General features: G+C 42.9%; 1 protein-coding gene across 1 annotated transcript in view; it reads left to right on the top strand.

Annotated features, from left to right (window-relative positions):
- The first annotated feature begins 2,010 nt into the window (after window positions 1-2,010).
- Window positions 2,011-22,204, top strand: part of LOC129812556 (MAM domain-containing glycosylphosphatidylinositol anchor protein 1-like) — a 310,719-nt gene continuing 290,525 nt past the window's right edge. The window contains exon 1 of the mRNA XM_055864208.1: window positions 2,011-2,916. The gene's annotated coding sequence lies outside the window, so the exon portion shown is untranslated. The remainder of the gene's footprint in view (window positions 2,917-22,204) is intronic.

Below are 22,204 nucleotides of genomic sequence, written 5' to 3' on the forward strand. Positions count from 1 at the left end.
CAATTTTACGGACTTTCCTCTGACATCGCCTGTTATATAGGTTCTTAATGGCTTGGCCCCAGTGATGTACTGGGCCGTGCACACTACCCTCTGTAGCACCTTACGGTCAGATGCCGAGTATTTGCCATACCAGGCAGTGATGCAACCGGTCAGGATGCTCTCGATGGTGCAGCTGTAGAACTTTTGGAGGATCTGGGGACCCATGCCAAATATTTTCCGTCTCCTGAGGGGAAAAAGGTTTTGTTGTGCCCTCTTCACAACTGTTTTGGTGTGTTTGGACCATGATAGTTGGTTGGTGATGTGGACACCAAGGAACTTGAAACTCTCGACCTGCTCCACTATAGCCCCGTCGATGTTAATGGTGACCTGTTCGGCCCGTCTTTTCCTGTAGTCCACGATCAGCTCCTTTGTCTTGCTCACATTGAGCGAGAGGTTGTTGTCCTGGCACCACACTGCCAGTTCTCTGACCTCCTCCTTATAGGCTGTCTCATCGTTGTCGGTGATCAGGCCTACCACTGTTGTGTCATCAGCAAAGTTAATGATGGTGTTGGAGTCGTGTTTTTTCCACGCAGTCGTGGATGAACAGGGAGTACAGGAGGGGACTAAGTACACACCCCTGAGGGGTCCCAGTGTTTTATTTAGTTATTTATTTTATATCACCTTTATTTAACCGGGTAGGCTAGTTGAGAACAAGTTCTCATTTACAACTGCGACCTGGCCAAGATAAAGAAAAGCAGTGCGACACAAACAACAACACAGAGTTACACATGGAATGAAGAAACATACAGACAATAATACAGTAGAAAATAGTCTATATGCAGTGTGTGCAAATGAGGTAAGATTAGGGAGGTAAGGCAATAAATAGGCTATAGTAGCGAAATAATTACAATATAGCAATTAAACACTGGAGTGATAGATGTGCGAAGATGAGTGTGAGACAAGAGTCGGCCCGAGAATTGAACCCGGTGGCACCCCCATAGTGACTGCCAGAGGTCCGGACAACAGGCCCTCCGATTTGACACACTGAACTCTGTCTGAGAAGTAGTTGGTGAACCAGGCGTGGCAGTCATTTTGAGAAACCAAGGCTGTTAAGTCTTCAGATAAGAATGTGGTGATTAACAGAGTCAAAAGCCTTGGCCAGGTTGATGAATGCAGCTGCACAGTATTGTCGCTTATCGATGGCGGCTATGATATCATTTAGGACCTTGAGCGTGGCTGAGGTGCACCCATGACCAGCTCGGAAACCAGATTGCATAGCGGAGAAGGTACGGTGGGATTCGAAACGGTCGGTGATCTGTTTGTTAACTTGGCTTTCGAAGACTTTAGAAAGGCAGGGTAGAATAGATATAGGTCTGTAACAGTTTGGGTCTAGAGTGTCTCCCCCTTTGAAGTGGGGGATGACCGTGGCAGCTTTCCAATCTTTAGGGATCTCGGACGATACGAAAGAGGTTGAACAGGCTAGTAATAGGGGTTGCAACAATGGCGGCGGATAATTTTAGAAAGAGAGTTCCTCTGTCCAGTGTCTGTGTTCTTTTGCCCATCTTACTTTTTTTTATTGGCCAATCTGAGATATGGCTTTTTCTTTGCAACTCTGCCTAGAAGGCCAGCATGCCGGAGTCGACTCTTCACTGTTGACGTTGAGATATTGTCTGCACTGTATTTCTGATCAATTTGATGTCATTTTAATGGACAATTATTTATTTTTTCTTTCAAAAACAAGGACATTTCTAAGTGAACCCCAACTCTATCAATGGGGGAGAGGTCACACTTTAAATAAAAGTAGCTAAAATACGCCGCGTTGTGGCAGCTTTGAGTAGGACTCTAAAAAGTCATTAACACGCTGAGAGAAAATGACAGAGGCAGAAATGAAAGGGGGAGGGGGGGAGAGTTTGAGAGGAGGGAGGGAGCGTTTGAGAGGAGGGAGGGAGCGTTTGAGAGGAGGGAGGGAGAGTTTGAGAGGAGGGATGGGAGAGAGAGGGATCGAAAAGAGAGAGAGAGATTTTTCTTTTCCCTATCTCTTTCTTATCTAATTGGCCCATCGGGAGCAGGGGCAAGTGTTCAGTAGGCAGGACCCGTTTGCAGCTGCACTGTCTATAATTGGCTATCCTCCACGAGTTGAACCACAGTCACGAAATTCGACCAAAACCACCCCAAAACTAATCAAGCCCCTCAGAGCTCAAATCAAACCCCATCGTGTTATATGGAGCAGGGAGACGCGAACTTGGAGTTGAACTGATGTCCGACAGAGAGAGAGGCAGGAACTACATGAGCCTTTCTTTGACAAACTGTTCAGTGAGACGAGCGCATATGTAAGCCGTTTACGCTTTTTTTGGCCACGGTGTCCGTCACATCGTTCTCAGTCTGTGCACATAGTTCTACTGGCAAACAGTAGGATACTTAGAGACGCGAGAGGAGGAGCGGTGTAGTGTATGGAGTGCGGGGCCTTATTTAGACACCTTATACATGTTCTAAGATTCCAACAACCTACGACTGAGATTTTTCGCCACTGGAACTGTGTAAAGCAATAAGAGGCGTAACAGAAAAGGCACAGATTCAACGCAAAAGGTTGAGAAGGCGAAAGGCTGAGAAGCGGAGTGATTTTGGACTACATGTGCTTATGAGGACTCTGCTTTGTGCCCTGAAGAATCCCCAACAAATGTTCCAATGCGTTAAAAGTTACCCGGTGGATTTTGATCACAGTTCTACTTTCTTTCGAGAACTGGTAAATTCGATATTTGAACTAAGAAGTCTACGAAACTGGAATATCTAAGTGGGTATACCTACATTTACAACGCACTTATGGTGAGACATTTTTAAGCGGTCTTATAACGGAATTATCGACTCTGAGCCGTGCGAGGGTTCAGAAAATCGGGGTATAGGAGTAGTTTTAAGAAGCTCTGCTACACCTGGAGTAAGGTAAATATAATTATCAAAACTGTCTGTCCGCGGATCCAATTTACTGAGATTTTTAACACATTTTCTTATGCATAGGTTAGTTCAACACTAGAACCTTGACCTGACGCTCTGTCAAAAATAGCTTAGGTATAGACTGGCATAGTGTAGGCTAATAAAGATGATTCATATAAGAAGCTTAATGTAGAAATGTTAAAATTGCTATTTTTTACACTCCCTGGTAGCCTTATGTGCTTCACTTATGGACAGATGCGATGCATCCCACCTAGCAAAATGTTGACTGTCTGACTTCCAATCAATGTTAGGTTTTGGTTGAAAGTGAAGTTGAAAATATATCTTTTAGGCCTACATGTTGTTGAAAAAGTATTTTTATGTCGTTAAGGTCAATATATGTTTGGTTTTGGTTTCAACATACACATGGACACAGTATCAAAAATCGGTCTATGAACCAATGCATTAACAATCATACATCACTCCAGTATTTACACACATTTATTTACAACATTCAAGTGTTAATTGTCCTTATTCCACTACTGGACAAGCATGGCGCTAATCACCTACTCATATTTCAAACATCCAGCATGACGAAATATACATTTATAATTATTCCATTCCTCCCCATTAAGTTAATTATTGCTAATACTTATTAAAAAAGGCGTTTCCATTCGGTTTTGTACATTGTACAATCAGATGTACATTTCATGTCACATTTAGTGTCTCTGGGTCTTCCTTTCCTGTGTCGATCCTCATGGGATACAGTTTCATCGTGGTGGTTGATGGTTTTTGCGACTGCACTTGAGACGTTCAAAGTTTTAGACGTTTTCCGGGTTGACTGACCTTCATGGCTTGAAGTGATGATGGACTGTCATTTCTCTTTGCTTATTTGGGCTGTTCTTGCCATGATATGGACTTTTTCCAGATGGGGCTATCTTCTGTGTGCTGACCCTGCCTTGTCACAACACAACTGATTGGCTAAGGCGCATTGGGAAGGGGAGGAAGTTCCACAAATTGGCTTTTAACGGGGCTGTTGATTGGGGTACATTCCACATAACTACCGCATGGGGCTGGTTGGGAGGGTGCCGGGGTTGCCGGGGTTGTCATCTGGGGGCTACTTTGAGGAGTCTCAAATGTAGAGTGTATTTTGATTTGTTTGGTAGTTTTTTGGTTGCTTCATGGTTTCATGTGTGTTGTTTTGTGGTTTTGGTGTCTTCGCTGATCTACAATGTCGAAAATGATTGGGTGTGTCCAAGCTTTTGACTGTGTGTGTGTGTGTGTGTGTGTAGGTATGTATATGGTGTATATACAGGGGATTTTGTGTACTTTGAAGAAAAAAATAGGTACATGTTTCAGAACTGGTCAATAAATCTCAGCTTGACCACTTAGAAGAGCTGTTGCATGTACACAAAAACAAACATTTTTTTTTTGTAATCTTCATTATTTATGCAACCAACTGAGAATTTATTTGTACAATTATATTGTTTACAAACAGTGGAGTAAAACAAGCTTATTTTGGGTTGGACATTGCATCCTATTCTTACTCTTTTAGTCAATGGCATCAACATAGTGGAAAACCAATGAACCAACCAATCATCCAACTCATGCAAAACCAATGAACAAATAAGTGAAAAACCAACATATCTTGGTCCATCTTAGTATGAAAAACAGTATAAATTATGTATGTTTCTTCCACCTTATCAAAATTGTGCATGGTATGTACACTGAGTGTATAAAATGTTATGGACACCTGCTCTTTCCATGACAGACTGACCAGGTGAAAGCTGATGCCTTATTGATGTCACTTGTTAAATCTACTTCAATCAGTGTAGATGGAGAAAGGTTAAAGAAGGATTTTTAAGCCTGGAGAAAATTGAGACATGGATTGTGTATGTGTGCCATTTAGAGGGTGAATGGGCAAAACAAAAGATTGAAGTGCCTTTGAACAGGGTATGGTAGTAGGTGCCAGGCGTACCGGTTTGTATCAAGAAGTGCAACGCTGCTGGGGTTTTTACACAACAGTTTCCCGTGTGTTTCAAAAATGGTCTACCACCCAAAGGACATCCAGCCAACTTGAGCATTGGAGTCAACATGGGCCAGCAATATTTGGGGGGGGGGGGGGTGCAACCCAATATTTGGAAGATACACTGAGTGTACAAAACATTAAGAATAAGTTCAGTATCACTTTTCAGTTAAAATCAGTGGTGTAAAATACTTAAGTAAAATTACTTTAAAGTAGTTTTACTTAAGTCGTTTTTTGGTGTATCTGTACTTTACTATCTATATTTTTGACAACTTTTACTTCACTACATTCCTGAAGAAAATGTACTTTACTCCATACATTTTTCCTGAGACCGAAAAGTAGCAGTTACATTTGAATGCTTAGTAGGACAGGAAAATAGTCCAATTCATGCACTTATCAAGAGAACATCCCCATCATCTCTACTGCCTCTGACCTGGGGGACTCACGAAACACACATGCTTAGTTTGTAAATTATGTCCGAGTGTTGGAGTATGTCCCTGGCTATGCGTAAATTAAAAAAACAAGAAAATGGTGCCGTCTCGTTTGCTTAATATAAGGAATTTGAAGTGATTTATACTTTTACTTTTGATACTTAAGTATATTTTAGAAAATACATTTACTTTTAATACTTAAGTATATTTAAAACCAAATACTTTTAGAATTTCACTCAATTAGTATTTTACTGGGTGACTCACTTTTACTTGTCATTTTCTATTAAAAGGTATCTATCTTTACCTTTACTAAAGTATGACAATTGGGTACTTTTTCCACCACGGGTTAAAATCAATAATACTTCAAAGGATTTCACTACTGAAAACTGAATCAAAAAAAGACAAACTGATCAATCCCACTTTTCAAGCCTACTGGAGGCGTAGTGGTGTGGTAAACACCACCCCCGGCTCTAACAGGGGCATGCTTGAGGTGGTCTACCACAGCTCTGTATGTCATGTTCTGTGGCCTTGCCGTTTCATTTCTTGACTGCCCTGCAACACAGAAATAAACATTTTAGTTATATTACATAAACCACTCAAAGTAATGGATATGTAGCATCTATGACCTCAGTTACACTCAGCACTTAAATGTGACTTCTGTCATCCGATCACTCCAAGCTGCATTAGGTCTGGATGCATGAAAGTCACATTGTGCTCGCATTAGGTTCAGATCTGCCAGGGTGGGCATTGTGTTCGGAAGTCTGGACGCAATCAGACCATCGAATAACATAAGCAATGTAAAGAGATGTGGTGAAAAGTACATTCACACAAATTACTTTCATAATAACAAAGAACACGTGTGTGCCTGAGGGAACAATATTTTTCAAAGTCAAAAGGGGCGAGAAACACATGAATATAGGTGAACAATTTGCACGAATGTAAATTAACGTAGATGATGGAACATATTCCCTTTTGCTTATAAGATGAACCGCTATGGTGACAAATATTGACCATCTAAACCATGTGTGACCTCACTGGCTGTAGAAGTGTTCTTCCTAACCAGTCTCTCAACAGCTCTCTGACAGAGCTCCACCCTCACTGGGTCCTCAGAGGATAGGACAGCTGGGTAGAGATGAAGGGATGGAAGCATGAATGGATCAATCATTCAACATGTCAGTTAAATAAAGAGAGTATTGATAAGCGTAAATATACATCTCCCACCCATGGAGAGACCTATATACAGTACATTCGGAAAGTATTCAGACCCCTTGACTTTCACATTTTGTTACGTTACAGCCTTTTTCTGAAATCATTTCCCCCCTCATCAATCTATCCACAATACCCCATAATGACAAAGCGAATACAGGTTTAAAATGGTTTGCAAATGTATTAAAAATAAAAAAACAAATACCTTATTTACATATGTATTCAGACCCTTTTCTAAGAGACTTGAAATTGAGCTCAGGTGCATCCTGTTTCCATTGATCATCCTTGAGATGTTTCTACAACTTGATTGGAGTCCACCTGTGGTAAATGCAATTGATTGGACATGATTTGGAAAGGCACACACCTGTCTATACCATGTCCCACAGTTGACAGCACACGTCAATATTTTTCATAAAGCCAAAAGGGGCGAGAAATACATGAATGTAGGTGAACAATTTTCACTAACGTAAATGAATGTAGATGATGGCACATATTCCCTTTTGCTTACGAGATGAACCGCTATGGTGACAAATATTGACCATCTAAACCATGTGTTTTTTGTTCTATGAGATCATCTTTATTATATAATCATAAAAAGCACATAAAGGCTTCATAATTCATAAAGGTTGTTAAAGGTTACGTAAAAGATCTCCTAAGCCTGTGTTAACTTCAGACCTTTTTTTCGGCATTTATCCCAAAACCCTATTCTTTCGCCATAGGAATGGCTGAACGAACCAGACTCATGTCCGTTTTTTAAGGACTAAAAGCTACCGAGCTCTACTAGACCATGCCTTCTTAACTGCCCGTGGCAAGATGAATTAAGTTGTAATGATTTGAATGAAATATAAAACTTCTGTCTCACAGACATTACATTAATAAATGTAGTGTATAACAAAGTGTTAGGGGTTTTGATTATGCTATCTCTTACCTATCCAGTTCTGAGTCATCTCCTGATTTCTGGGCAACTGAAACACCCTTGCATAATACTGCCTGAGAGGGTACAGTCTGCCCTGTGACCTCTCGAGGAAGATACAATCGGTCATCATGTGGCTCCGTTTCTATGTCAGACAGTGGAGTAATCAGTGAGAGCAGCTCCTTGATCTCCTCCTGAGGGAAAGAAAGAATGAACACACACCCTTCCCTGTGTCCTACACATGACAAGGCAGTCATAGCCTACTGTAGGGGTGCCCCTCAATAGTCTACAGTGGCTTCCTCTATCTCCTTTGTTTCTTGCACTGATCTGATATGGAGATAGGTGAAAGCATTATGGTATTTGTTTTCACCCGTCCAGTTCATTCGGATCAGTGTGAGCAGAGAACAGAATGTATTGACAGTGAGCCACTTCATATTATTGTGATGCACCCAAAACCTTGGGTAAGGTGCCATACTGTACTGTACCTCCAATTTGAGCTTGGCTCTGTTGATGTCCATGCAGGAGCAGAGACACTTCCCCACCACCATGCACCTCACACACACTACGCTGCTGTCCATGTGGCTCTGAATTTCTCCCAGCATGAACTGCAGCAGCTCTGACAGGGGAAAAGACATGAGGATTGTCATTATTAGGCACCAAACAGAAGAAAACAGACTTCAGCAAGGCAGGACTACATGGATAACTTCCCATAACAAAACACACATAGTCGTTTTCCTAGGAAAAACATGTTCTATTTCTCAAATGAATACAACCCGGAGGCGGACAGGTCAAAAAGTAGTGTGAACAGCTCTGATCATGCGACAATACTATGCCGTAGTGTTGGGGGTGTAACTGAGCTCTGCATCACTTGTTGCTCTGCATCACTCTGTAGTTCCACATACAGCAGCAGACCCCAGCTCACATAGAGCTGCTGCCTCCGAAGGGGTTGGCCTCAGGCCTGGCACAGTGACCGCAGCACCTGGACACACACGCATACACAGTCACACACACAATCAACAACATTGTCATGAAAATACACATATCACAACACTAAAGACTTCGGTGTACACTCACCTGTATAAGTTCATTCCCAAACACAAGTCTGGGAATGAAGTTGAATGAATGAATGACTGACTGCCCAGTTCAACGTCTTACCTCATACTTGTATTGGAGCAGCAGTAGTTAATGGGTGATGACAAACACGGGCTTTTTGTTCTTTAACACCAGGTTCCCTATGATCCTGGACCTCTGTCAGGCCTAGAGGTAAAAGAACATTTACTAGACGAGAGAAAGAGATGCAGACAGTTTGACACCTTTTTATAACTTCTAGCTATCTCCCCTTCCCTTACCTGTTGACAGCCTGCACCAGTCCAGTGAATACGCTCTCCAGCAGAGCGTACACACAATACCGCATAATGACAAAGCAAAAACAGGTTCCTATACATTTTTGCAAATGGATTAAATATCAAAAACTGCAATATGATATTTACATAAATATTCAGACCCTTTACTCAGTACTATGTTGACGCACCTTTGGCAGCAATTACAGTCATGAGTGTTCTTGGGTATGACTCTACAAGCTTGGCACACCTGTATTTGGGGCTCTTCTCCCATTCTTCTCTGCAGATCCTCTCAAGCTCTGTCAGGTTGGAGGTGGAGCGTTGCTGCATAGCTATTTTCAGGTCTCTCCAGAGATTGTCGATCGGGTTCATGTTTGGTCTCTGGCTGGGCCACTCAAGGAAATCCGGAGACTTGACCCGAAGCCACTGCTGCGTTGTCTTGGCTGTGTGCTTAAGGTCATTGTCCTGTTGGAAGGTGAACCTTCGTCCCAGTCTGAGGTCCTGAGTGCTCTGGAGAAGGTTTTTTATCAAGGATCTCTTTGTACTTTGCTCCGTTCATCTTAATGTTGTTTAATAAAAAAATCTTTTGTCAGAAATGCCTTCTCGAACATGTGCACTTTCATGTGCTTTAATAACAAACTTTTATGGCATCTGTAAATACATTTGTTAAATTAGGAGCCTAGTTGGTTAAGCCACAGAAAAATCTGGCAACCTTTCCGCTAGCCATGATTGACTGAGAAAATTAATGGGCTGGACATTGCAAAGAGATGAGTTTCAACACCGGTTGAATATGGCAGGTGTCAGTAAACGTCGGCAAAAAAAAGCTCATTACAGTAAATTGTTGTCAGGAGCACAGTTACAGTCACCAACACTCTGGATAACATGAAAACAGCCTAACCAGCTCTGCTAGGGCGAGTAAAATGGTCAGAGTTTGGGTGGGGGCTAAAGGTTTGGAGGTTTCTTATGGAATTTCACACGGTCAGTGTGAACCAGAGTGACTTGACACAACGGGCCAAGCAAGCTGTACATCCAAAACGGAAAGGACACAGGACGTCTTATTTAATGAAATGGGTTGCAGGCTGCCGTGAAGTTCTAATCCATGTAACATTAACGTGTACGGGTAAGAGTCTAGTTACTGTTTGATATTGTACGTTTCTAATTTTGTCAAAGTTGTTTTCATTGCAAGTTAAAGCTTGCTGTTAGTTAGCTAGCTAACGTTAGCTGAAGTTCGATGGGTGGCTTGCTAACTAACAGAACCTACTATGTTTGCTTAACTTTAACTAGCTAGATAACATTGAACCTATTTAGTTAACTTTAGCTAGCTATGACAGTCGGTTTGCATTGCTAGCCTAGTAACGTTACTCTATGGTTAACTGTTTAGCTGGCTAGCTAGCTAACGTTACATGTCCAATCAAAACACCCCAAATCAAAGCTTGCTGACGCTAGATGAACTATGTGTAACGTTAGTGATATCTCAGAATGCCATTTCGCATCTATTGTATAGTAATGCTAAAAGATTTGTATCTGGAATTTGTCTTTCAGCATCAATAGGACACACCTGACAATCCTCCACCAGTCAAACAAAGAGAATGGTCTAATGCCTTCCATCAAAAAGAGAACTGGGCCAACCAAGCAGAGGTTACACCTGAAGCATGAGGACTTGCATCGAGTGTTGAACTTCATCAACAACTACGCAGAGGATAATGCAATAGTATTTCCTGGATGCCACCCAGGACACAAACACTTTGGTGGAAATCTGCTGCCATCCCATGTGACAAAAGCAGCAGTGTGGCATCTCTACAAGGAATCGATGACAACACTTGGTATGTAAAGCATAAACACGTTTTGATTAATTAATTTACCTTCAACATGATTGCCACTACTTTGATTGATCTCACTTTATTTCTGTATTTTCCAGAAGCTGTTAAGTCAGCCAAGCTCTGAACAAGCAAGAGCAGCATCTCCTGCTTGTTCAGTGAGCGGTCTGTCTACCAGAAGATGGTTGTTGACTGCAAGACCTGCAGTTGTCTCTGGGGGCCCCTACTGAACCAGCAAGCAAAGACCTCAGGATGCATTACAGCTTTGATTTTGCTCAACAAGTAAGCAACATTTCCTATTTTATACTGATTAAGGACATAGATAGAGTGATGGATAGATAGATATACACTCATAAAAACAAAACAAGAACATGTATGTATGTGGGAGTCAGGCAAATACATTTCACTGAGCTGTGTAAAGACAGACTGACAGGGGTGAGACAATGAATTGTAGTTTATCTTACTGGTCTTTTGTTGTTTGCAGGTGCGCTATCCTTCTGACCCTATGCAGCCAGGTCCCATCTACTTATTAACAACTCACAAGTGTGGCTTGTTTGGTGTCTGCTGTGAAGGAATACCACAAGTCAACTTCTTGATCGATGAAGGCATGTCATCCAGCAAAGGCAGCAGCGCAGTCATCAACTACATGCAACATTTCTTTACCAACTACGGAGTTGGGGAAATCAATCAATCAAGTTTATTTTATATAGCCCTTCGTACATCAGCTAATATCTCGAAGTGCTGTACAGAAACCCAGCCTAAAACCCCAAACAGCTAGTAATGCAGGTGTAGAAGCACAGTGGCTAGGAAAAACTCCCTAGAAAGGCCAAAACCTAGGAAGAAACCTAGAGAGGAACCAGGCTATGAGGGGTGGCCAGTCCTCTTCTGGCTGTGCCGGGTGGAGATTATAACAGAACTATGCCAAGATGTTCAAAAATGTTCATAAGTGACAAGCATGGTCAAATAATAATCATGAATAATTTTCAGTTGGCTTTTCATAGCTGATCATTAAGAGTTGAAAAACAACAGGTCTGGGACAGGTGGCGGTTCCATAACCGCAGGCAGAACAGTTGAAACTGGAATAGCAGCAAGGCCAGGCGGACTGGGGACAGCAAGGAAACACGTGTCGACCTGAATTGTGATAACTGCAGTGGCCAAAACAAGAACACGTTTGTGTTCTGGTATTGTGCCTGGTGGACCATGCACAAGCTCCACCACAGTTTGGACCTTCACTTCCTGATCACAGGACATCACAGGACACACCAAGTTGTGAAGGACAGCACTGTGACAGGGTTCAACATCCCATAGCTGGTTGGACTGAAGGATGGTACGGTGCTGGTGGAAAGCTATGGCTGACAACAACACCTGACTCTGTACTTCAGGCTACAGCCACAGATCAAGCAGTACCAGCACTTCAGGTGAAAATCATTTTCATTGCATTGTATGAGGTTATTCTTCTTATATAAACTTGAGAGGTGAATTGATGTTTTGCAAGGTTGTAATCTCTTCAGATTTTTTGTTCCCTGTTTTCCAGCTTCAATGCTCTGGAGACTGGTGTTGTTGCAATGCTGACATCCTTCATCCCATAGATGGTCTGCCTGTACATGCACCACCTGGACACAACCTGACAAACGTATATTTTTTGAGAAGATTGGGGAGTTTTGCGACTAAGGCTATGGAGAACACATGCCCTGCACCGGAGTCAGAGGCAGGACAGAAACAGGCTCTCCGAATGTAGATGCCCTTGTTCATGGGTGGTTTGGACGGACCAGTCATCAGCACTATCTGCAGTGCCTCTATTCACGACTCTCCTAACACGCACTCCATATGTTGCTGCTACTATTTTATTTTGCTTCTCAGCCACTTTACCCCTGATTGTATGCATAGAACTACTCTCATCTATCATTGATATTGCTCTTGTGCATACTGTATATTATTTTGTTGATATTGACACTATCTATTTCTGAAAATCCAAGTAACCATTTGACTGTACCGTTTACATCTTCTGTAGAGACCCATCCACTTAGCAAGACATTGATATATAAAATGAATATTGGCGTGTGGTCGTAACATGATTTTGTGACATACCACAATATCATGTGACCGTATCAAGTGTTCACCACAAAAATATATGGTGCATGCATCTGTTTATGTACATGTGCACCTCATTCAGGTTGCATGGCCTTAACCTATGTATGGAATAAGTGCGTGTGTAACAGTATATAAAGTATGCTAATGAACGGATGTGAAGGCATTTGGGCAGTGGTGTAAAAATACTTTAAAGTACTACTTCATAATTTTTGGGGGGTGTCTGTACATTACTTTACTATTTATATATATATATATATATATATATATTTTTTTTATCCCCTTTTCTCCCCAATTTTCGTGGTATCCAATCGCTAGTAATTACTATCTTGTCTCATCGCTACAACTCCCGTACGGGCTCGGGAGAGACGAAGGTCGAAAGCCATGCGTCCTCCGAGGCACAACCCAACCAAGCCGCACTGCTTCTTTAACATAGCGCGCCTCCAACCCGGAAGCCAGCCGCACCAATGTGTCGGAGGAAACACCGTGCACCTGGCCTCCTTGGTTAGCGCGCACTGCGCCCAGCCCGCCACAGGAGTCGCTGGAGCGCGATGAGACAAGGAATTCCCTACCGGCCAAACCCTCCCTAACCCGGACGACGCTAGCCCAATTGTGCGTCGCCCCACGGACCTCCCGGTCGCGGCCGGCTGCGACAGAGCCTGGGGGCGAACCCAGAGACTCTGGTGGCGCAGTTAGCACTGCGATGCAGTGCCCTAGACCACTGCACCACCCGGGAGGCCTACTATTTATATTTTTGGCAACTTTTACTTCACTACTTTTTACTCCATACATTTTCCCTGACACCCAAAAGTACTTGTTACTTTATGGGAAAATTGTCTAATTCAAACAGTTATGAAGAGAACATCTCTGCTGCATTTGATCTGGCAGACTCACTAAACACAAATGCTTTGTTTGTAAATTATGTCTGAGTGTTGGGAGTGTGCCCCTGGCTTTCCGTTAATAAAAATATACAATTGGGCCGTCTGGTTTAGTATCAAAAATAATTTCAAATTCCTTATTAAAGTACATTTTAGCAATTCTGTTTACTTTTGATACTTAAGTAATATTTTACTTCAGTCATTTTCTAATAAGATATCTTTACTTTTACTCAAGTATGACAATTCAGTACTTTTTCCACCACGATGTGGCTAGGGGTTATAGCATTTCTTTCACATGACTCATGTCTGTGTAGAGTGGTTCGTTCTGCGTTGTGTAATTCTAATTAGGACGCTGCCACAACTGAAGGTCTGCTCGTTGAAATCTTTTTATTTGCCCTGCACACGAAGAGACAACACACATGTTACCCTTGGCGCAGTCACAGCTCTCGAGCACCTTGCTAGCCGAAGGTCAAGCAAAAGAGAGATAAAGGAATTAACAGGTGCTGCGTGCACACACTCGCTGCACAACAGCACACCATAAAAGTAAAACTATACAGAACATAATTCTGACAAAATAAAAGACATACCTGCACACGAAGAGACAACACACATGTTACCCTTGGCGCAGTCACAGCTCTCGAGCACCTGCGTGAGCACATGGACACTCACTCAACCACTGTCACAAGTACTCACAAGGTACAACAGATACCCCAGTCAGTGAACTATGTGAAACTTGTTAACATAAATTCCTACACTGTCCACACTATAACAAACTTATGGTTGCATTACAGTACATTGTATAACCTTATGACGGTTGTATATTAAACAGTTTCAGAGTCAAGGACAACATACCTTGCTAGCCGAAGGTCAAGCAAAAGAGAACGATAAAGGGGTATGGAAATACAGATAACCCGCGATGGGCCAAACCAAAATATACAAAACTTTTACAATCACATGTATGTACAATATTGGTATGAAAAAGTGTTTGTACACCAAATAAAAACATTACCTATGCAGCTGTAATTAAATAAAAAATTACACTGAATTATTATTATTATCAAATTATTAACATCCCCTCTTGACCTGGCCTATTTGAATTGGTCCTTGTGTGCAATTTGGTGCGTAATCTAGGGGAACAGCATCATACTGCTACATCTGGGTAAGCGTCATCTAATATTTATAAAATATTTGTTATTTTGACACTTTCTGTTTACCTGGAATTTTTCCTTATTGTAGGCTACTACTTTTACCACTTTTAGGTTTAGTCTTTACTACACTACTCACTGTTTAGCACATGACCTCACATGTGAATCCTTAACGAGATGGGTGGGGCTAAAGCTTAAGAGGGTGTGAACAATGCTGAATGGGTTTAGACAAGAGCTCTCCAGTAGGTTTACCAAACAATTCAAGGGCCATTTTCTCAAAAGTAAGTATACAAGTTTATGAACATTCAAAGCATAGTTACTTTCCCATTGTTCCTCAAAAATGCTACTTTTATCCAATGTAAAAAAATTAAAAAAAAATCAAATTTTGCTACATAATACCGAATCCAGGTGGCGAGTCACATATTGGAAAATAATGTTCAGTACTGTTTGTGTGTGATTTCTCAAAGTACAAAATAAAGAAGAATCATTAGTAATTAGAATACAATATCAGGATATAGCAATAAAACAATTTTACAAAGAAACGTAATAACACTGCTAAAAAAATAAATTGCATTGACAAAATCACGAATATGCGTTATATAGCGTTAAGAAACGAGTTGATCTGTTGAACTCCACAAGGGGGCAGGGCAGAACAGAGCTATGCTAAACAGGCCAAATTAAAATAAACCATGGTCATATGGCAAGGGTAATTTCAAAAGACTAAAGCTAATACTTCTCTGACGCAATTAGCATTGTTTTACAGAGCTAATAGAATAATGTAGCTAGCTACATAAGCACGATTGAGTACAACACCATAAAGGTTATGAAATTAATAACGGTACCCTGCGTGTCCCCGGTTATAAGGAATACACAAAAATGTATTATGCTCCATACATACAGTGAGCTACAGTAGAAATGACATACAGAAACTATTATAACGTAATAAGGCACTTACTTTGATAGAAATGCACACATGTCCAAAGTTAATATCATGTAGTAATGAAAACAACAATTAAGGCGAAGCGGGCACCAGCCGGAAAATGAAAAACTTTGTGCAGACTGGAGATGCGCAAATGTCTGCATACTTGATCTGCGGAAATAATGGGGAAGTTTGTCCGGCCCAGTAATGCCTACAAACTAGATTGTCCGCAAAAGTGAAATGGCCTACTTTTATGTGAATAAATGAGGAGGCGGAACACACCTCAATTCAAACTGTTGTTAGAAAAAAAAACTTGTTAGAAAAACATTTGAAATTGACAAGTTGAAACAGCCACAATTGCATACAATTCAGCATTGTTCACGCCCTCTTAAGCCAGCCCCACCCATCTCTTTAAGGATTCACATGTGAGCATGTGCTGAACAGTGAGTAGTGGAAAAGTGGTAAAAGTAGCAGCCTACAAAAAGGAAACATTTCAGGTGAACAAAGTGTACAGATAAAAATATTTTATAAATATTAGATGACATAGTAGCAATATCAAAAGTAGATAGTGTTAATATAAAAAAAGAACAATTGTCAATGCCAGTAGAGAAAGAAAAACGTAATATACAGCATGGACAATAACAATATCAATAACCATATCAGTGATACTGGTGATAGATCAGGTAGTTATATGCATACAATAAGGAGTAAAGTGGCTGAGCAGCAGGATACAAAATAAATAGTAACAGTAACGTGAATAGAGGCACTGCAGATACTGCTGATGGCTGGGTAACTCACCCCCAGTGATGAACTGGCCCGCCCAAACCATGCATGAACAAGATAATCTATATTCGGAGAGCATGTTTCTGTCCTGCCCTTGACTTTGGTGCAGGGCATGTGATGTCCATGGCCTCTTCATTGCAAAACTCACTGATCTTCTCAAAAAAATACATTGTCTAGCTGTGTCCAGTCCAGGTGGTGCTTGTACAGGCAGACCATCTATGGGAGGAAGGACGTCAGCGTTGTGCAGCATCTGAAACCTGGTCCCGACAGTCAGAACGCTCCTTCGCGATAACAACACCAGGCTCCAGATCATCGAAGCTGTAAAACAGAAAATAACAAAAACAATTTTAGAACACATTAGAACATTGCATAACATCAATTCACCTCCCAAGTTTAGATAAGAAGAATAACCTCATACAATGCAATGGAAATTATATTCACCTGAAGTGCTGGTACTGCTTGATCTGTGGCAGCGGCCTGAAGTACAGAGTCAGGTGTTGTTGCCAGCCATAGCTTTCCACCAGCACCGTACCATCCTCCAGTCCAACCAGCTGTGGAAGGTTGACCCCTGTCACAGTGCTGGCCTTCACAACACCAGCAATCTCAGACAAAGTGTTCACTCTTTCTGAAGCGCTGCTTGATGTGGCCCGAAGCACCAGTCGGGGGCAAACTTGGTGTGGCCTGTGATCAGTAAGTGAATGTCCAGACTGTGGTGGAGCTTGTGCATGGTCCGCCAGGCACAATACCAGAGCACAAACTTGTTCTGGCCACTGCAGTTATCACAATTCAGGTCCATACGTGTTTCCCGAACTCTGTAGTTGGTGAAGGATAGTGCAGCTGCAAACAGCAAAAGAACATGAATATACATTCAAATTAATTGTCTCTTCCCTGTCAGCCTGTCTTTACACAGCTCAGTGAAAGGAATTTGCTTGCTTCCCATATATATATATATATATATATATATATATATATATATATATACTACCAGTAAAACGTTTTAGAACACCTACTCATTCAAGTTTTTTTAATTGAATTTTTACTATTTACTATGAAATAACACATGTGAAATCATGTAGTTACCATCAAAGGGTTAAACAATTCAAATCTCCTCCCTAATCCACGGCTATTTAACCTTATCAGTGACCGCAACCAGGTGATTGCCTTTTTCCTCACTCAGTAACTTCCATACCCCTAGTTCTTATCCACACTCAATTGACCTACCATATACATTCCTTATACATGTAATCATTAACTTCTAGTATAGCAAGTATTTCAAGCTAGATTCCAACACTACAGAGATCATACACGTAATGTTAGCTAGTGAGCCAGCCAGCTAACGTTAGCTAGCTGGCTAACAGTACACTTTAACTTGGAGTCTTTTATTTAGACATGTACTGTAGCTAGCTAGCAATTCAAACCGATTATCATAGCTTTCTGTCAAAATTAGAAACGTATAATATCTGAAAATGTAGCTAGACTCTTACCGTATTAATGGAAGAACGCTTCACGGCAGACTGCAACCCCTTTCATTAAATAAGACGTCCTGTGTCGTTTCTGTTTTGTTTGTACATCTTGCTTGGCCCATTGTGTCTAATCATTCTGGTTCACACAGATCGTGTGCAATGGCAGAATAATCTGATCTTTCTCCCTCTCTGGTATCGGATGCCATGGTTGCCTTTAGTTGAAGACGTAATCCGGAGAAACACTTTTGCAGTTCTCCATGATATCTTTCAAAAAAGCTGCAGTAGAAAGGATTATCTACACATACAGAGCAGCTCATGTTCCTGTTCCCAAGAAAGCTAAGGTAACTGAGCTAAACGACACTCACTTCCGTCATCATGTGGTGCTTTGAGAGACTAGTCAAGGATCATATCACCTCCACCCTACCTGACACCCTAGACCCACTCCAATTTACTTACCGCCCCAATAGGTCCACAGACGACGCAATCACACTCCCCTAATCCACCTGGACAAGAGGAATACCTATGTAAGAATGCTGTTCATTGATTAAAGCTCAGCATTTAACACCATAGTACCCTCCAAACTCGTCATTAAGCTCGAGACCCTGGGTCTCGACCCTGCCCTGTGCAACTGGGTCCTGGACTTTCTGACGGGCCACCCCCAGGTGGTGAGGGTAGGAAATAACATCTCCACCCCGCTGATCCTCAACACTGGGGCCCCACAAGGGTGCGTTCTCAGCCCTCTCCTGTACTCCCTGTTCACCCATGACTGCGTGGCCATGCACGCCTCCTACTCAATCATCACGTTTGCAGACGACACTACAGTGGTAGGCTTGATTACCAACAACGACGAGACGGCCTACAGGGAGGTGAGGGTCCTCGGAGTGTGGTGTCAGGAAAATAACCTCACACTCAACGTCAACAAAACAAAGGAGATGATCGTGGACTTCAGGAAACAACAGAGGGAGCACCCCCCATCCACATAGACGGGACAGTAGTGGAGAAGGTGGAAAGTTTTAAGTTCCTCGGCGTACACATCACGGATAAACAGACAACGTGGTGCAACAGCGCCTCTTCAACCTCAGGAGGCTGAATAAATTTGGCTTGTCACCAAAAACACTCACAAACTTTTACAGATGCACAATTCAGAGCATCCTGTCGGGCTTTATCACCGCCTGGGACAGCAACTGCTCTGCATACAACCGTAAGGCTCTCCAGAGGGTAGTGAGGTCTGCACAACACATCACCGGGGGCAAACTACCTGCCCTCCAGGACACCTACACCCCCTGATGTCACAGGAAGTCCAAAAAGATCATCAAGGACATCATCCACCCGAGCCACTGCCTGTTCACCCCGCTATATACAAATGGTATAGAGAGAAATAGTCCTATAATAACTACAACCTAAAACATCTTACCTGGGAATATTGAAGACTCATGTTAAAAGGAACCACCAGCTTTCATATGTTCTCATGTTCTGAGCAAGGAACTTAAACGTTAGCTTTTTTACATGGCAATATGGCACTTTTACTTTCTTCTCCAACACTTTGTTTTTGCATTATTTACACCAAATTGAACATGTTTCATTATTTATTTGAGACTAAATTGATTTTATTCATGTATTATATTAAGTTAAAATAAAAGTGTTCATTGTTCATTCAGTATTGTTGTATTTGTCATTATTACAAATATACACTGCTCAAAAAAATAAAGGGAACACTTAAACAACACAATGTCACTCCAAGTCAATCACACTTCTGTGAAATCAAACTGTCCACTTAGGAAGCAACACTGATTGACAATAAATTTAACATGCTGTTGTGCAAATGGAATAGACAACAGGTGGAAATTATAGGCAATTAGCAAGACACCCCCAATAAAGGAGTGGTTCTGCAGGTGGTGACCACAGACCACTTCTCAGTTCCTATGCTTCCTGGCTGATGTTTTGGTCACTTTTGAATGCTGGCGGTGCTTTCACTCTAGTGGTAGCATGAGACGGAGTCTACAACCCACACAAGTGGCTCAGGTAGTGCAGCTCATCCAGGATGGCACATCAATGCGAGCTGTGGCAAGAAGGTTTGCTGTGTCTGTCAGCGTAGTGTCCAGAGCATGGAGGCGCTACCAGGAGACAGGCCAGTACATCAGGAGACATGGAGGAGGCCGTAGGAGGGCAACAACCCAGCAGCAGGACCGCTACCTCCGCCTTTGTGCAAGGAGGAGCAGGTGGAGCACTGCCAGAGCCCTGCAAAATGACCTCCAGCAGGCCACAAATGTGCATGTGTCTGCTCAAACGGTCAGAAATAGACTCCATGAGGGTGGTATGAGGGCCCGACGTCCACAGGTGGGGGTTGTGCTTACAGCCCAACACCGTGCAGGACGTTTGGCATTTGCCAGAGAACACCAAGATTGGCAAATTCGCCACTGGCGCCCTGTGCTCTTCACAGATGAAAGCAGGTTCACACTGAGCACATGAGCACATGTGACAGACGTGATAGAGTCTGGAGACGCCGTGGAGAACAATCTGCTGCCTGCAACATCCTCCAGCAGGACCGGTTTGGCGGTGGGTCAGTCATGGTGTGGGGTGGCATTTCTTTGGGGGGCCGCACAGCCCTCCATGTGCTCGCCAGAGGTAGCCTGACTGCCATTAGGTACCGAGATGAGATCCTCAGACCCCTCGTGAGACCATATGCTGATGCGGTTGGCCCTGGGTTCCTCCTAATGCAAGACAATGCTAGACCTCATGTGGCTGGAGTGTGTCAGCAGTTCCTGAAAGAGGACGGCATTGATGCTATGGACTGGCCCGCCCGTTCCCCAGACCTGAATCCAATTGAGCACATCTGGGACATCATGTCTCGCTCCATCCACCAACACCATGTTGCACCACAGACTGTCCAGGAGTTGGCGGATGCTTTAGTCCAGGTCTGGGAGGAGATCCCTCAGGAGGCCATCCGCCACCTCATCAGGAGCATGCCCAGGCGTTGTAGGGAGGTCATACAGACACGTGGAGGCCACACACACTACTGAGCCTCATTTTGACTTGTTTTAAGGACATTACATCAAAGTTGGATCAGCCTGTAGTGTGGTTTTCCACTTTAATTTTGAGTGTGACTCCAAATCCAGACCTCCATGGGTTGATAAATTTGATTTCCATTGATAATTTTTGTGTGATTTTGTTGTCAGCACATTCAACTATGTAAAGAAAAAAGTATTTAATAAGAATATTTCATTAATTCAGATCTAGGATGTGTTATTTTAGTGTTCCCTTTATTTTTTTGAGCAGTGTTGTCATGTTCCTGACCTGTTTTCTGTTGTTTTGTATGTGTTTAGTTGGTCAGGACGTGAGCTGGGTGGGAATTCTATGTTGTGTGTCTAGTTCGTCTGTTTCTATGTCAGCCTAGTGTGGGTTCTTAATCAGAGACAGATGGTAGTCGTTGTCTCTGATTGAGACTCATATATAGGAGGCTTGTTTTGTGTTGGGATTTTGTGGGTGTTTGTTACCTGTCTCTGTGTTTGTGTTTTGCACCAGATAGGTCTGTATCGGCTTTGCACATTTGTTATTTTGTATGTTGTTTGTAGTGTTTCACTTGTTCTGGTATTAAACATGTTTAACACTAGCCGCGCTGCACTTTGGTCCTCTCCTTCACCCCTGGAAGAAAACCTTTACAGAAACACCCACCAAACCCGGACCAAGCAGCGTGGCAACGGGCAGCAGCAACAGCAGCAGCGGTACCAGGAGGAATGGTCATGGGAGGAAATCATAAACGGAAAAGGACCCTGGGCAAAGGTGGGAGAGAATCGCCACTCTTGGGAGGAGAAGGAGGCAGCCACATCCCAGGAGCGCTGGATTGAGGAGGCAGCACGTAAGAGAGGCTGGAAGCCCGAGAGGCTCACCCAAAAATTTCTTGGGGGGGGAGGCTAATGGGGAGTGTGGCGAAGCCGGGTTGGATACCTGAGCCAACTCCCCGGGCTTACCGTGGAGTGAGAGGGCGTCGTACTGGTCAGATACCGTGTTATGCGGTAAAGCGCACGGTGTCCCCAGTACGCGTGCTTAGCCCAGTGCGGGCTATTCCACCTTGCCGCACTGGGAGGGCTAGGTTGGGCATCGAGCCGGATGTCATGAAGCCGGCCCAACGTATCTGGCCTCCAGTACGTTTCCTCGGGCTGGTGTACATGGCACCAGCCTTACAGGTGGTGTCCCCGGTTCGCCTGCAAAGCCCAGTGCGGGCTATTCCACCTCGCCGCACTGGCAGGGCTACGGGGACCATTCAACCTGGTAAGGTTGGAGAGGCTCGGTG

Source organism: Salvelinus fontinalis, chromosome 16 (assembly GCF_029448725.1).
Source record: "Salvelinus fontinalis isolate EN_2023a chromosome 16, ASM2944872v1, whole genome shotgun sequence".
NCBI lineage: Eukaryota > Metazoa > Chordata > Actinopteri > Salmoniformes > Salmonidae > Salvelinus > Salvelinus fontinalis.